Here is a 16,142-nt window from a genome sequence, read left to right on the forward strand (position 1 = left end):
AATATACTTGATTGAATCATGTGATCTATAGCTGTTTCCAAGTGGTTTTCAGTTTCACATGGTGGGGTTTTTTTTGCTTTGTTTTTTTATTCTGAAATATGTTTAATGACAAATTGCAGTAAGGGTAACATGGAGCAGAACATTACAGTTTATAAATTCATTTGAATATGCTACTCATTTTTGACAGGGACAACTGTGCCTGTTGAATCTTTCAGTTAACTCTTTCAAGTATCTGGGTTGTGTTGTCACATAAGATTTTCTTGGTCAAATGACTGGATGAAATCACAAAACTGTCAAAAGGCTACATTTTTAATGATGTTAGCTGAAACAGTAAAACATTTAGGACCAAATTCTTCCTTCAGTTACGCTTGTGAAAGCTGAGTGATATCAGTGTGGTTGCGTAGATAAAAGAAAGGGAAAAATATGACCCCTGTTTGTTAAATATGTGAATCTATGTAGCTGAGAGGCGAGGAGGTGAAGGTTAGTGGTTGGTATGGATGGTGCTTCAGAGAAGACATACACACAAATTTTATGTTCCTGAAGCAGAAATGCTTATCTGACTTGTGTATCAGGAAGTCAATTTGTCTGTTTGTTAGGCACATGCAAAAATGGCTATATTTATCTAATGTTACAAAATAACATTTCTTCACCATTACAGACTAAAATGATTTAAATATGTTGCTGTAAAAAGCAGATGAAAAATCAGAATAGCAAAGCTGGACTGGGAGTCTCAGTAGTGCTTACGGTTGCCAACTTTCTGATTGCAGAAAACTGAACACCCCTGCCACGTCCCTTTCCTGAGGCTCCATCCCTGCCCAGCCCCTTCTCAAAGGCCATGCCCCCACTCACTGCCCCCCACCCTTGCTCACTCGCTCATTTTCACTGGGCTGGTTTTGGAGTGTGGGAGGGGGCTCCGGGCTGGGGCCAGGGGTTGGGGTGTGGGAGGGGTGAGGGCTCCAGATGGGGGTGTGGGCTCAGGGCTGGGGATGAGGGGTTTGGGGTGCGGAAGGGGGATGTGGGCTGCGGCAAGGGATTGAGGTACAGAAGGGTGAGGACTCCAGTTGTGGGTATGGGCTCAGGGCTGGGGCTTGGGATGAGGGGTTTGGGGTGCAGGAGGGGGATCTCGGCTGGGGTTGGGGGTTGAGGTACAGAGGGGTGAGGGCTCCAGCAGGGGGTGTGGGGTCTGGACTGCGGCCAAGGGGCTCGGAGTGTGGGAGGGGGCTCAGGGCTGGGGCAGGGGTTTGGGGTGTGGGAGAGCGTATAGGGTGTGGGCTCTGGGTGGGATTTTGGGTGTTTGAGAAACCCTGTGCTAAATATTGTCCAGCATAAAAAATTACCATTTTTTCCCCCACAGATTGTTTTTGATATCCCCACCAAAACTGGCAGATGTTTTTTCTTTGGTAGAAAGAGGGTCTAATAATCCTCTCACATACATCGGTGTAAATAGGAGGCACTCCACAGAAACCAATATAATACACAAATATAAAACTAGTGTAAGAGAAGAATCAAGCTAATATTTATATCACTTAACTTCATACATTTTCTGTGTTGGTATAAAGTATAATGATTGTATTCACTTTTTAACTTACTTTTTATGAACATTATTTCAAAGAGTCATAATTTTATCTTCACCTAACTGCTCATAAATATTTTGGGTTCTTTAATAGTAGTGTGCAAAATATTAACTGCTAGGAATAGGAAACTACAACATTCATCCCAGTTTGCCTTTTACAGAGTGGCAACACCTAGCCAGTTTTGTGAGTTGAGATCAGGAAACTTACTGCTATTATTATTATCCAGAAACTGAAATCCCATGCTGTTGCATAGGTGTGGCAACTGGGCCAAGTAATCTCCCATCTGTGCCGTCTCCTTCATACAACTGATGCAATTGTTGCCTGCAAAATTAGTTGTAGAGTAAGGGTGATGGTTGATTGAGTTACCTTTGATGTCACAATAGTCTAGGACTCAGCATGATAAATGCATGCTTACTGAAGCTGTACACTGCACAAGGGCTATGTGTGAAGCCCAAAGGGTTGAGAACTTAAAAATTGGACAGTAACAGACCGCAGAGCCCAGTGATAACTGAAATCAATGATATTTTGAACAAAAAGAGCTCTAAACCATGCTTGCAGCTTCACTCTGGCTCAATACACATTCTAGGCTTCAGAGTTGACACACAGAGTGACAATCATACAATCTTATGATACAAATAGCATTACAGATATTGAGACCTAAATCTTATCTCAGTTATGACAGTAAAGATCTGAATAACTCAGCTGAACTTACCCAATGAAGTCAATGACATTTATACATGTAGTCCCTCAGATAGATATTGATGGTGGCAACCAGGGCTAGGTTACATGGGGAAACAGAGAGTTCCATCCCTATAAGTCTAGCTCTGGGGCTTACACAAATTCTGGTTCCAAGAATCAAATTATACAGTTAGGTACAGTAGGATTTACATTTAAATTTCTGGAGTGAAAGCCTGGCCCCCTTTAAATCAATAGCAACATTCCCATTGACTTCAGGGGAGTCAAGATTTCATCCTTAATGTTTATGACTTATCCTAGCAGGGAGATGACCCAATCTAGTGTCTAGAATGAAAATATTAATTAAATGTGCACTTAGTGTATCTTGGGAAATATGATATAATACTAGATAATACTAGAATTCTCTGGAATCAAAGGGTCTTGGCTATCAAAGAAATGTAATTCCTACAAAAATGTCATGAGAATAAAAACTGTTTTATGAGTTGACCTTGAGTGAGTTAATTCACATACTATATAGCACATACTACTTGAGTAATTATTTTCATGAACAGCAAGCATTCTCGCTGGATTTAAAACCTTCACTCAGAATCCTATGCAAGCATCTGTCACAGGGAATTCTCCATAAAAACCTACCTAAACCCCTTCTATTGCAATATTTTTAAAATAGCAAGTTTTCCAAATGTCTTGGCTGCTCCAACAAAATTTGCCCCAAATAAAATATGCTTGCTTTATGCTCTCTAAGGATTTCCCACACCAGGGGAATCATCAACCATTCCATTAGGACAGATTTTACGTCCCTTTGTTCAAGGATCATCAGAGCTTAAGGCAGAACATGTAAGTGACTTGATTGCGGTCACAGAGGCAGGTGGTGTGAGAACTAGGATTAGAATACAGTAGTATTTTTGTCTCTGAGTTGTATGGTTGGTCCACTGCACAAGGCCATCTCTTGGGTTGCTGAGCTCTCCTGGCTTTTCACCACAGGCAATATTGGCAGCTAAACAGAAGAACCTGCTCAGATGTCAAATCTTGCTATGACAGAGCTTGCTGTAGCAGCCTCTTACATCTAAGAATTGTTCCAGTGTCCTTTCAGAATTGAGTGATCTGTGGATACGAGTTTTTGCAGGCCCCAAACACCTGCCAATGAATTCCATGAATAACTTGCAAACCTTAGGAAAAGTTGCACTGACAAACTTTCACCTCTTCCAGTCATTTTACTTTTTCAGGGCAGTCCCTTGTATGGGAAGGGGCTAGAAACTGACTTTTTTTTTTTTTTTTGAGAAAATTAGCATTGCCATTAGGCCCAAAAGCAGTTATGACCTACAGCCATAGGCCTGAAAGGCTGGCTCTGTGTGCATGTAACGGCTGCAGGATGAGTGCTTACAGGAGTATTGAATGTCTTTGGTTTTCAGTATTGGGTTTAATCTCAGTCAATGAAGGTAAGGGAATATACAAATACAAAACATTTTATGGAACTTAGTCTATGTTAATATTCTGGCAATGAAGTATAGTGTCTATATATAATACTAGAGTATGTGTTAGATTTATCAGTGTGCTTCACTTTCTAACTAGATGTCAAAATATATAAATAATGGTAAATTGTATGATTTAAAACAAGGCATTACGTTTGTTTCCCTATCCTACCCCTGAGTTTTTAAACTTAAAGCTGATCAAGTTTCATGATAAAAATTAAGGCAAGGACATCAGCCTTTCCTTTAGAATTCCATTCTACTTCCTTTTTCTTAAAAGTAATTACAAACATGGCAAAATAAGAAAATTTAAAATGAACCAAGGTCTCTGCTATATTGTCTGATATCTGTCTCTATAGTTACTATGGTGGTCAAGGTTCCCTTGCTGGGTCTGGGCCACTCTCCCAACCTGGCTGTAGCTATGCCTCAGCCTGCTCCCTAGATCAGTCCCCAGCCCAGGTTTGGGGTGCCTTTGGGCTTGCTTCTCCCAGAAGATGCAGCACCACATATGCCCTGTCTCTCTAAGCCTGCTCTTGCATAGCTGTTTGGTCTAGAGCAGGTAGACGGAAACCAATCCTGAACCAGGGCTGAGAGTTTGGGGTGTAGGAGTGGCCTCCAGGCTGGGAGTCCTGAGGGGTTCCGAGTGTGGAGGGGGCTCAGGGATGGAGTGAGGGTTTGGAGTGCGGGATGGGGGTGTGGGCTCCAGGTGGGAGTTTGGGTGCGGGAGAGAGTTCTGTCCTGGGGAAAGGGGTAGAGATAGGGGTGGTGATGGGGTTGGGGTCTGGGCGGGAGTTAGGGTGCAGTAGGCAGTTTGAAACTGGGGCAGGGCGTCATAACTGTAACCTAATTGTGTAGAGGAAGGTGAGAAGTTAGAGAATATGTGCAGGAAAAAGGTGGTAGTGTTCTCCACCAGTGCGCCACTGCCTCTAGCCCCTATCTATCCAGCTCCCATATAGAAGTTCAACTCCATTACTGCCAGGTGGGATATGGCTAATTCAACTAGAGTAGGGTAGGTTTGTGGGGAACACAAAGTTGCTGAATACAGTAACTTCCCTGTCAGGGCATTAGAGCTTTCAGTGCAATTTGCCTTTTAAGTTACTGTCAGCACAAGAAGCTGCAACTTCCACTCTGCTCCCTTAACAAATCGTAGAGTGAATATGGGAACTGGTCAGGTGCTGTCATTAATTGGGAGGAGAGGTCAGGAGCAGTGGGATCCAACTGAGGACAGGGTCTGAGATTCATGCAGCCTTCACTCTCATTTTCTGCACATCTCGGGTCCATGAGATTGCTAGGTCATGCTTGCCTTTTCAATACTGCTGTCAGTCCTGAGGGGAAGATGTAGCAGACTGTCTGCTGTCAAAAGGCCATATCTGGAGGGCAGACTTCCCTTCTGTGCAATTCTAAATGGGAACTTTAAATAGGAAATACATATGCCATTTCAGATAACAAAGGTTTAGAATATGTACAGCAGGAATATTTATTTGGAACCTAAATATTACACACATTTATATTTTTCCTAAATTACAGGAGCAAAAGCTATTAGCTAGTTAGATAAAAACAATTCCTCAGATGTCAATGTTCTTATCAAATCATATGTGAGTTGTAAAAAAAAGATCCTAAACCACTAAACTATTTTTTTTAATTGTATGGTTTTAGAACAAGGTGAATGCAGGGTAGCTGTAGCAATCTTAGTCTCAGGATATTAGAGAGACAAGGTGGATCTCAGAGGGTTATAGATAGTAAGACCTCAGGGGATGATATTTTGTTCCTTGAATTTGTTCAGAAAGTAGATGTTGCTTTTAAGTTTTGCTTCCTTTTTTCACAACATGAAGAAATGAAGAGCTCTGTGTGGCTAGAAAGCTTCTCTCTCTCACCAGCGGAAGTTGGTCCAAAAGAAGATATTACCTCATCCACTGTCTCTCTGTCTAACAAGGTGCATGTTTAGGTGTGCTTTAAATTGGTTTTAAGAAGCAAGAAACCCAAAGAAAGCTCTCAAGATTACACCAATTTTTAGACCCTAGTTACAAGCCCCTGAGAGACAATGTTCATAACGTTAAAAGCTGTCACAGTATTAACTGTGGCAAAGTGAACAATGAGACTCTCACTTCTTCCCCAGTGTGCAGTCCTAGAAAGAACTTACTGGTAGTACTATTTATTTGTAACATTTGTAAAAAATAATATAGGCCCTAATAGTAGCTTTTGGGAGAAACTGACCATTCTGCTTGCATTCAGTGGAATGGGAACTGCCACTATTGCTGCAGATATGATTCCCATAATCATCCAAAGTGAGCTCAGAATCTGTGCCTGGAAGGAGTTAGAGCTGGGCCAAGATATGGACAGTCTCTCCAGCAGTCTCCATTCCAACCTCACTCGAAGTGATTCTCAGTCTAAGTTATGTTGACTATCTATGTCAGCATTAACTTAAGTGGATTCCATCTTGCAATGTTAAAACCCTGAGGGTGTGGGGAGACACATTCTTAGGGCAGTGACCACTCGGAAATTAAGCCATGCTGTTAAAGAAGCTTGAGGGACTGGGACTCAGTGCAGTGGTACAGGGCTTCTGTGTATTTGGTGCTAGGCTCTGTTAGATCCCCCAAGTTTCACTGGGATCTAGGAAGATCTGTGGGTTCCATATGCCAAATACTTTGCCATTTGTTCAAGGAGGCATAGGGTTGCCAACTTCCTAATCGCACAAAACTGAACACTGTAGCCCCATCCCTTCCCTGAACCCCCACTCTCCTGTTCACTACCTTCCCCCTCCCTTCGTGGCTCACTCTCCCCCACCCTCATTCACTTTCACTAGGCTGAGGCAGGGGATTGGAGTGTGCAGGGTGTGAGAGCTCTGTCTGGAAATGTGGGCTGTGGGGTGGGGCTGGGGATGAGGGGTTTGGGGTGCAGAAAGGGGCTCCAGGCTGGGAGGTGAGGCCAATGGATTTGGAATGTGGGAGGGGGCTGTGGGTTAACACAGGGGTTGGAGTATGGGAGGGGGTCTTGGCTCTGGGCTGGGGGTACAGGCTCTGAGGTGGGACTGGGGATGTGGGGGGTTTGAGGTACAGGAGGCGGCTCTGGGTTTGGGGGGGGGCTTAGGGCTGGGGCAGGGGGTTGGGGCATGGGTTTACCTGGCATGGCTACCAGTCAGCAGCACAACAGGCCTAAGGCATGCTCCTTGCCAGTCCTGGCACCACGCAGCACCCTGGAAGTGGCCAGCAGGTCCAGCTCCTAGGCGGGCAGCCAGAAGGCTCTGCACGGTGCTCTCGCCTGTGGCACTGTCCTTCCACTCCCTTTGGCTGCGGTTCCTGGCCAATGGGAGTATGGAGCCAGTGCTCGGGGAGGGAGCTGCATGTGGAGCCCTGTGGCTCCCGCCCCATCTAGGAGCCAGACCTGCTGGCCACTTCCGGGTTGTAGCGTGTTGCCAGGACAGGTATGGACTAGCCTGCCTTAGACCCGCAGCACTGCCAACCGCCTAGGCGCCAACTTCCACTGTTCCTGGTTGGTGCTCGACCCCGCCCACATTCCATCCCTTCCCTAAAGTTCCAATCCCTGCCCCTTCTCACCCCCATTCCACCCCCTTCTCCCAAGTCCCTGCCCCTTCCCCACCTCATCACCTGAGTGCACTGCATCCCCGCTCCCTCCTGGAAAGTCATGAGTGCAGCCAAACAGCTTTTTGGTGAAGGGAAGCGCTGGAAGGTAGGCAGAGGAGCAGGGATGTGGCGCGCTCATGGGGAGGGAGGAGGTGGGGCGGGGGGTGAGGGGAGCTTCGCTGCCAGTGGATGTAGAGCACCCACTAATTTTTCCCCATGGAGTTGGGGCCTATGGCCAATTAGACTTTTAATGGCCCAGTCAGCAGTGCTGACTGAAGCCGCCAGGATCCCTTATCACTACATAACCCCCTCTAGTGAAATAGTGTAATGGGAACTCCATATATGAGAAGTCACTCAGTTTCCTATCCCATACACATAGTGATCCCACAGAAGAGTAAGGTGGTTGTTAAGAAAGTGAATATTCATCTGCTTCTTGCACTCTGTGATATGAATAAGTTAACATGAGCAAGATAACACATTATTTTAATAAATCATTTCATTAATTTTGATGTGCATAATAATTGTAAATAGAACACACAAACAGCCACATAATAGCAAAGCATGTACAAACACATTGTTAGTTATGTTTTGATGCATGAAAGCAAATAAAGGGTGTTTTGTAGTTCCAAATATTCTATTTTGAATTAAAAAAATTCAGACAGTGAAATCAAACTAACATTTAATTGCTATAGTAACACTGCATATAAGCTCTAGTGCGATAGTGTGTGAGGTGTTTTACAGCTGCCAGATGATGGGGATATAGAGAATTGGGGTGGCAGTGGGTATAAGGGTCCTTCTATTCCTGTGGTAGTGGATGAGAGGAGACAGGTGGAAAGGAAGGGTGCCATTGGCAGAAGCCAGAATCAAGATTTTTAATCTCAATACCACCCATTTCATCTGCAGTCAGCTCCCATAAAGTCAGGGAATTGGTTAACTAACAATGTAGTGTTAGGGTCATGTTGTTTAATGTAAGATTGTTGGCCAATAAATAATACACTATACATAGTATACTGTAATTCAGAACAAGGGACCAGACCTTCCATAGGCTGGTCTGATTGTTGCTGCATCTGTTTCCAGTTATGACTCTGTTGTTTGCATCCAGTTGAAGTGCAGAAGGTGCCCACTCCAATTTTGGATAGGATACAGTGTGTTTGTCGTGTGTGTGTGTGTTCCAGGATGGGACTGGAATTTTGGCATACTAATCACTCTGCTGCTCTAAATCCTAAATGAGCGGATTGTGTTCATTACCATGGTGTCATTGAAGGGACAGAGGCAGGGTTGCCAACTTTCTAATTGCAGAACACTAAACACCTTGCCCCTCCCCTGCCCTGCCCCTTCCCTAAGGCCCCACCCCATCTTTTTTCCAAGGCCCCGCTCCCACTCACTGTGTCCCCGTTCCTCTGTCACTCACTCTTCCTCACCCTCGCTGACTTGCTCATTTTCACTGGGCTGGGGCAGGTGGTTGGGGTCCGGGAGGGTGTGAGGGCTCTGGCTGGGGTTATGGGCTCTGGTGAGGGGTTTGGAGTACAGGAGGAGGCTCTGGGCTGGGGCAGGAAGTTGGGGTGTGAGAGGGGATACAGGCTCTGGGTTGGGTGTGTGAGCTCTGAGGTGGGGCCAGAACTGAGGGGTTCAGGGTGTGGGAGGGGGCTCAGAGCTGGGGGAAGGGTTGAGGGCTCTGTCTGGGGGTGGGGTTAGGGATGTGGGGTTTGGATGCAGGAGGGGGCTCTGGGCTGGGGCGAAAGGGTTTAGAATGTGGGAGGGGTCTCCGGGCTGGGATGGGGGTTGGGGTCCTGGAGGAGGTTCGGGGTGCAGTTCCTGGCCAATGGGAGCTGTGGAGCCAGCGCTCTTGGTGGTGTCTGCAGGCAGGAGCAGCACGTGGAGCCCCCATGGCTGCCCCTCCACCTAAGAGCTGGAAGGACATACTGGTCACTTCTTAGGAGCCACACAGAGCTGGGCACGGAGCCTGCCTGTCCCACTGCTGCGAACCGGATTTTTAGTAGCATGGTCAGCTGTGCTGACCGGAACTACCAGGGTCCCTTTTTGACCAGGTGTTCTGGTCAAAAACTGTATTCCTGGCAACCCTAGATTGAGGCTGATAGTGCTTAATGGCTTCAACAGACACGTGGATGAGGAATCCTTAGAATTGACTAAGGATTTCATGGCCACCATCATGATGACCATGAGCTATCCTACTTCGGTACTGACTCAACTCATGTAGCTAGCTGTGCTTTGGATCTAGTGTTTGAGATGTGACAGGACTGGAAGTGAGACAACTAAAAACAAGGACTTTGACATGGACTGACTATTATCTCTGGCAGCTTTAGTTTGGGGTGAGGCACCTGTTGCAATGGTCCATGTCTTTTTTTGTTTGAAATTGTTACCTCTCAGGGCATAATGGAGGCTGCATCTATTTGCATAGGTTGCTGTGGGGGTGTCACAGAGGTGAGGTTTGTGTTTTATAGTTAGTAGGGGGTTGAGTTCTGCTGACTGCTGTTTAATTTAATTTTTGTTTTTAATCTGCATGAGGGTCTCATAGAGCTTTGGATAAGTGCCCTTTTTATTATTGTAGAAATCCAAATTAAAAAAAAATGCAGACAAGTATACTTCTGTGCTATGAAGTCTCTATATTGTTACATCATACTATTTTAAAAACATTTTAATTATTAAAAGAAAATTGGCTGAAGGCTACAGAACACAGGTGGTTGTGTATGTGTTTGAGTGTGTGTGGGGGGGTGCATGCACATGGGGAAAAACCCAGGACTCAGTTCTTTTTCTATTTTTGCCAGTGATTTGCATTGTGACCTTGGACAAGTCACTTAATCTACTAGTGCCTCACTGTGCCCATTTCCAAAATTTGACTAACAATGCTTACCTCACTATAGGTTGTGTGGTGAATAGCATTGCACTGGTGTCAATGGGGTTCTGTGGATATGCAAAGGTGCACAAATGCACAGAACTGACTGCAGAATTAGGGCCAGGGCCAGCTCCAGGCACCAGTGAAGGAAGTCCTCAGTCCCTCTCGGAGCGAAGGACCTGCTGCCAACTTGCAGCCGAAGAATGAAATGGCACAGTAGAGCTGCCGCCAATCGCGACTTTATCTCCCCCCCCCCCCGCTTCGCCACTTGGGGCGACAAAAACGCTGGAGCTGGCCCTGATTAGGGCCTAATTTTCTATTGCAGTTATCTACATTTGCAAAATTAAAACAAATCAACTTGTGAAGTGCAGGCAATATTTAGTTTTCAGCAGACTAATATCCACTTGGAAACAATTTATTTTGTAATTTTAAAACTGATAGTTTTGTTCATTGCTTGAGGAGAAAAAAGCTTACTTTATATTGCTGAGTGCTGTTACAAGAACAGTGAATGTTTTCCTTGTTTGAACAGTGGGAAGCAAAAATGGAATATTATTTATCTGTGGCAATGTAATTGCCAGTGACCTCACTTCAAAATTTTAAGTGACAATGGGCCTGATTTTTATAGCACTTATGCCAGATAAATCTTATTCTGTGTAGCACCAGCTTCAAATGAGTTATTCTTTATTTACAATGTTTTAAATTAGATTCAGAATTCGGCCTACTGTTTTAGTTCTTTGTGACAAGGTTATCATCCATGTAACAACTATGAATTGGAACAGAAGGGAAGATGGCAAGTATCTTGTGCACCTGTGGTTTAGAAAATTGTATAGCATCCCAAGTGCCTCAGTAGGGGGACATTTAAGTGCTGAAGATATTAATTATGAAGGAATGTGTGGCAGTATAATTGTTTTACCCATCCAAAGCCCTCAGAAATCTTGCAGGTATATTTTCATTTTAATTAACTAATTTAAAAGAGGCTGACTAACAATCAATTTCAATTTTTGCTTAACCTTGCAATGATCCAAAATACAGAGTACTTCTCATGTGCGAAGGGACGCTCCTTTGCATGCTGTGTACCTTGACACTGTAGTACATGAAAATATGGTGTAGTGGTTAAAATCTAGGGCTGGAAGCGTGGAGCTCTGGATTTTATTTCTGTCTTTGCCACAGATTATTTGTATGACCTTGAGGAAATCTCTTAACCATGACTCAGTTTCAACTACTATAAAGTAATAAAATAACATTTTCCCAAAGTGCTGAGTATCCAGCAGTCAATGGGAGCTGCAGGATGTTCAGCAATTTTGAAAATCAGGCTATGCATTTTAGGTGTCTTAATATGGCACCTATTTATGAAAATCTTGTCCTATACTAGCAGTAAAGAGTCCTGTGGCACCCTATAGACTAACAGATGTATTGGAGCATGAGCTTTCGTGGGTGATACCCACTTTGTCGGATGCATGTATACTTGTCCTATACTGTAATCAGCAGTAGTATTTTCTTCAGAAGAAAACAAAACTTACATGCTTTGAAGTTTCATTTTTCTTTTACAAATTTGTGTTTTCAACTGAGAGAAATACTTGTAGTGATTTTTTGTGCTTCTTGATTTCAGTTTTATGGGATTTTTTGGGGGGGGTTGTGGGAGGATAATATATTTCATATGATCAATACACTTTTTTTCTCCACTCTGGTTCAGTATTTTCCTTTGATAGAAAAATTCCAATTTTGAGGGATAAAGTACAAGAGTCTTGCAGTAATTGCTATTTTTTTCAGTAAAAGGAAAAATATTATATAAAGGAATTACCAAATTTGTGTGTATATAATTGAGATATTGCAGTTTGTCAAATTGGTAGTTAGCAGTTATACTGTAAACGTACATGGAGAAATATATTTTGACATGTATTAGACACCAATGACATCAGAACAGACGTTTCCCCTGAGTGTGAAATTTTAAATGCGATATGCTAACATTTTCCTGATATGCTACTGAACTAATCCTATTTGTCACAGAAAGGTGAAGGGTAGGGTAGTGTACTGTTGCAGAGAGCAAATGAAGACACCTTCAAGAATGAGAGGAGTGTGTTTGATATTACATTGTCTTTTTGTTTAACTTCTTTTGTATTTTTGTTTGCTTAAATGATGTCTTCATATGAGATTTTATGGTGGAATAAGATATAAATCCAGTCATCTCAGTTGCAGCACTCTTCTTCAAATCGATTTGAAATTGAAAAGGTGAATGCACTTGACAGCTATAATTTGTTTTATTTCTGAAAGTGTTTGTGATAGAATTTATCAACTTCTGATGTAAAATAGTCATATTACAGTAAATCCAGAAGTATGGAGTATGAAGTGCAGGTGCTGTGTTTGTCATAAAAACTAGATGATTATGTTTGGCCATTGTATTTGAAGCTGTCACAAGATTAAAGAGAGAGGATAAAAGAAATTGTCTGAGGTTCCTATAGAGAGATTTGCATTACTTGCATAGCAGTGTGCTTCCACTTAGTATTACTTATTCAGATCTTGGCATTGTTCAGTATTTCATTTTCCTCTACAGAATTTGTGTTTGCTCTCTCTTGTTTCTCTCCTTCTTAGTCCCATTATAAAGACATTTAGTTTAGGCAACAATGTGAGTGGTGCAACTTCAGGGATTGTACATTTTAAGAGAATATTAAGAAAATACTTTACACACTTCAGGTTAGCCTGGTGAATTTTCATGTGTGCTGGAATCTGCTGCTATATTGGTAATCAGTTATTCTATCAAATGTATCTGACTCCATCACTTCACATTTTGTATTTAATAGTTCATTGCCAAGTACATGGTGAGCACCACTTGCCAGCACAGAGCTTTACAGGTTATTCTAGAGCACATTGTGGTGCAGTTCCTGGATTACCTTTTTAATCTGGTTTCAATGGAAAACTTCATCCAACAACCTATGTTAATACAGTGTTCTGTGTGTGAAGATGCAGTGACTGACTGTTGTAGATTTATAAAGATAAAAGAAATTAGTGGATATGTGGATATGAAAATAACTTGAGTTCCACATTGAAACTTTGTCCAGACTGGAGTTGCATAGTAATTCTTAATGAACATTTATAGTTCAATAATATTCTTAAAGAAAAAGTCATTAAAAATAGTTCCACTGGCACATTAGATGCCGTAATGAACATTTAGATTATGATTCTCTTTGAGGGCTTTAGTTATATAATCTGCTTACTTGGAAACGAGAATATGTGGACATCAGTTATATAATATGAATTAGAGTGAAACTGCAGTTTCATCACAATGCTCCATGACTATTTTCTACTGCATGTTCCTTGACCATATTTATGTACATCAGAGTGTTTCTATAACAAGAGGGAAGGCCCCTCTACATCCAACTCTCTAAAAGTAATTGTATGGCATTGGGCTGTCTATGTGTGCTGACCAGATGATAGATGATACGCTAGCAATAACAGAAATGCTTTCATGCTACAGATTCCAGATGTTCTAGAATTACTTGGGATTTTAGCATTTCAGTACATTTAGGGGCAAATTTTCAAATATTCTCAACATGTTGAATGCTAAACCTTGTTGAAAGTCTGGACCTTGAGGCTTTACCCTGCCAGTCTGACATACTTGAAAAAAGCAAACTACACCAAGATGTATAATTTAATTTTTCAAACAAATATATTGTTGAATTGTAAGAGTTGAAATTTGTTTCTTGAATGTTTATAACTAAAGATATATAACTAAATCTCAAACTGATGAACTAAATCTATATTAATAGGATACAAAACCACACTCCTTACAGTATGGAAAGCATGTTCTTCTTCGAGTGCTTTTTCTTATCGATTCCAATTAGGTGTGTGTGTGCCGTTGACATAACCTTATTCCCAGATTTGGACCTTAGCGTCCAAAATATGGGGGTTAGCATGGAAGCCTCCAAGCTTAGTTACCAGCTTGGACCTGGTACTTGCTGCCACCACCCAAAAAATTAGAGTGTTTTGGGGCACTCTGGTCCCCCTGAAAAACCTTCCCTGGGGACCCCAAGACTCAAATCCCTTGAGTCTCACAACAAAGGGAAATAATCCTATTTCCCTTCCCCCCTCCAGGTGCTCCTGGAGAGATACACAGACACAAGCTCTGTGAAACTGCACAGAGACTCCCCCCTCTCTGTTCCCAATCCTGGAAACAAAAAGTATTTTTCTCTTCACCCAGAGGAAATGCCAAATCAGGCTAGCAATCCAACACACAGCTCTCCCCTGATTTCTTCCTCCCACCAATTCCCTGGTGAGTACAGACTCAATTTCCCTGAAGTAAAGAAAAACTCCAACAGGTCTTAAAAGAAAGCTTTATATAAAAAAGAAAGAAAAAATACAAATGTTCTCTCTGTATTAAGATGATACAACACAGGGTCAATTGCTTAAAAGAATATTGAATAAACAGCCTTATTCAAAAAGAATACAAATCAAAGTACTTCAGCACTTATATTCATGCAAATACCAAAGAAAAGAAACCATAGAACTTACTATCTGATCTCTTTGTCCTTACACTTAGAAACAGAAGACTAGAAAGTAGAAAGTACTTCTCCAAAGCTCAGAGGAAACAGGCAGACAGACAAAAGACTCAGAGACACACTTCCCTCCACCCAAGGTTGAAAAAATCCAGTTTCCTGATTGGTTCTCTGGTCAGGTGTTTCAGGTGAAAGAGACATTAACCCTTAGCTATCTGTTTATGACACGCCCCCCAAATTGCAGACAGTGGGGAAGCTCACTGGCGGCAATTTCCTTCTAGAACTTGAAAATAAACAGATTAATACAACACATGCACCTTTACATATACTACTAAGTATATAACTAACAGACTTTTACATTTTAAGAACACTTTTTAACTACTGGATTCTGGGAAACTCTCACGGGAGAGTGCATCAGCAACTTTGTTAGAAGCTCCTGTGATGTGTTGAATTTCAAAATCAAAATCTTGGAGAGCTAAACTCCAACGAAGAAGTTTCTTGTTGTTCCCCTTGGCAGTATGAAGCCACTTTAGTGCAGCATGGTCAGTTTGTAGTTTGAACCGCCGTCCCCAAACATATGGGCGTAGCTTTTCCAGGGCGTACACAATGGCATAGCATTCCTTTTCACTGACTGACCAGTGACTTTCCCTCTCAGACAGTTTTTTGCTGAGAAACACGACAGGATGGAAGTTGTGATCTGTTGCTTCCTGCATGAGTACTGCTCCTATACCACGCTCAGATGCATCCGTGGTTACTAGGAATGGCTTGTCAAAGTCCGGGGCCCTGAGCACAGGGTCCGACATGAGCGTTGCCTTAAGCTGGGTAAAGGCTTTTTGACACTCATTAGTCCACTTAACGGCATTTGGCTGGGTCTTTTTGGTTAGGTCGGTCAATGGGGCAGCGATTTGGCTGTAGTGTGGTACAAATCGCCTGTAGTATCCGGCCAAGCCTAAGAAGGATTGGACCTGTTTCTTTGACCTTGGGACAGGCCACTTTTGGATAGCATCCACCTTGGCCTGTAGGGGGTTTATGGTTCCTCGACCCACCTGGTGCCCCAGGTAAGTCACTCTGTTTTGGCCTATTTGACACTTTTTGGCCTTAACAGTTAGTCCTGCCTGCCTGATGCGCTCAAAGACCTTTTCCAGGTGGAGTAGGTGTTCGGGCCAGGAGTCTGAAAAAATGGCCACATCATCGAGGTAGGCAACTGCAAATTCTCCCAGTCCAGCTAGTAGACCGTCTACCAGCCTCTGGAAGGTGGCGGGTGCATTTCGAAGGCCGAAAGGAAGGACATTGAATTCATACACCCCCGTATGGGTGACGAATGCTGACCTCTCCTTGGCAGGTTCATCTAGCGGTACTTGCCAGTACCCCTTGGTTAAGTCTATGGTAGAGATGAACTGGGCACGTCCCAACTTTTCCAATAGCTCATCAGTACGTGGCATTGGATAGTTGTCCGGACGAGTTACAGCATTTAGCTTACG

The 16,142-nt window shown here is 43.0% G+C and overlaps 1 protein-coding gene across 39 annotated transcripts in view; it reads left to right on the plus strand.

Moving 5' to 3' along the window:
* The window catches only part of RIMS2 (regulating synaptic membrane exocytosis 2), an 884,385-nt gene that overhangs the window by 412,188 nt on the left and 456,055 nt on the right, over nucleotides 1–16,142 (plus strand). The window lies entirely within an intron of this gene.

This window comes from Gopherus evgoodei, chromosome 2, assembly GCF_007399415.2.
Source record: "Gopherus evgoodei ecotype Sinaloan lineage chromosome 2, rGopEvg1_v1.p, whole genome shotgun sequence".
In the NCBI taxonomy this organism is placed as follows: Eukaryota; Metazoa; Chordata; order Testudines; family Testudinidae; genus Gopherus; species Gopherus evgoodei.